This window comes from Conger conger, chromosome 12 (assembly GCF_963514075.1).
Source record: "Conger conger chromosome 12, fConCon1.1, whole genome shotgun sequence".
Lineage (NCBI taxonomy): Eukaryota > Metazoa > Chordata > Actinopteri > Anguilliformes > Congridae > Conger > Conger conger.
The window spans coordinates 16,619,087-16,620,544 of NC_083771.1; the positions used below are offsets into that span (position 1 = coordinate 16,619,087).

The 1,458-nt window shown below is 40.8% G+C and overlaps 1 protein-coding gene across 1 annotated transcript in view; it reads right to left on the reverse strand.

The window, feature by feature from the left end:
• Positions 1-1,031: 1,031 nt before the first annotated feature.
• LOC133142541 (eosinophil peroxidase-like) overlaps positions 1,032-1,458 on the reverse strand; it is a 36,143-nt gene continuing 35,716 nt past the window's right edge. The window contains exon 16 of the mRNA XM_061263818.1: positions 1,032-1,458. This exon is cut by the window's right edge and continues 1,103 nt beyond it. The gene's annotated coding sequence lies outside the window, so the exon portion shown is untranslated.

The window sequence follows — 1,458 nt, forward strand, 5'->3', positions numbered from 1 at the left end:
GCAGTATGCTTAGTAGACAGCAGCCTACATACTTGAGGACACAGCAGTTGGGATTCCGACCCAGGCAGAGACAAAACACACCAGGAATGGGGAGCTGGTGGGCAACTAACAAAATGGCATGAAGATATTCCTTTCGATATTTTGGCAAGAATAAATAAGGTGGGTAGGTTACAGTTACTGACACTAAATCAGGATGAACTCTTTCACACTGATGTGGATATGAGGGAGATATGCAAAGGCCACTAAGGAGATAGATATAAAAGAACGGACAGATGCACTACAGAGCATAATCTTGAGCTATAACCTACTGCTTGGAAATGCGACTCAATGCTTTCCCCTAGTGGGCAATGGGTAGGTATTGCAGATGCTCCTATGAGCAGACTCATGACCAAGCATGTTTCACGAGTTAACCTGCGTTCAGTTACAGGTACCCTGAACTGTAGGTCTTCCCTGGTCTTCCCCACTGGGAATCTTCTGGAACTGCATCAGTGAGTAAGACTTGTGTGCTTCATTAGTACAAAGACTTCAGCAAACTAGTCAGAAATACACAGTGTAATACAGGGCCTCCTGCTCTTAGTCAGTAATACATAGTGTAGTGTAGGGCCTCCTGCTCTTAGTCAGTAATATATAGTGTAGTATAGGGCCTCCTGCTCTTAGTCAGTAATATATAGTGTAATACAGGGCCTCCTGCTCTTAGTCAGTCATATATAGTGTAGTATAGGGCCTCCTGCTATTAGTCAGTAATACATAGTGTAATACAGGGCCTCCTGCTCTTAGTCAGTAATATATAGTGTAGTATAGGGCCTCCTACTCTTAGTCAGTAATATATAGTGTAGTATAGGGCCTCCTGCTCTTAGTCAGTAATACATGGTGTAATACAGGGCTTTCTGTTCTTAGTCAGTAATACATCGTGTAATATAGGGCCTACTCACACAGAAACTCCCCAAACTGCTATTTATGTGACTGCTTGAGAGTGGATGATCATGTAGGATCAAGCAGAATTAGTCATATAAAGAGTCAAGACACAGATATAGACAGTATATTTTTATTTTTTTATATAAAAAAGGCAAAAGCGTTCTGCATGGCATTTGTAAACTGTTTTAATTTAAAGTACCTCTTTCAGTCAGCTGAACCAAAGTTAGCAGGTTTCGGTCAGTCTGTCACCAGCTGGTCTTTTTGCACACTGTGACATCATTTTAAGTAACATTTCCCAGCACATTAATGTCAGCTTGTACAATCGAGCTGAATGTGTGTGCACAGCTGCAACATTGAACTGTAAAAAAAACACAGAACTTCTGTGCTGTGCAGATGACTGTGCACACCTTACCAGTCTAAGGTACCACAAGCTTAGTGATCCATCATGCTACACAAACAACATCTAAAATATGTATTATATAATTAGTTTTCACAAGGATTTACACAATTCAGCGTCTGCAAATATCAAAGTGCTTTACTTGT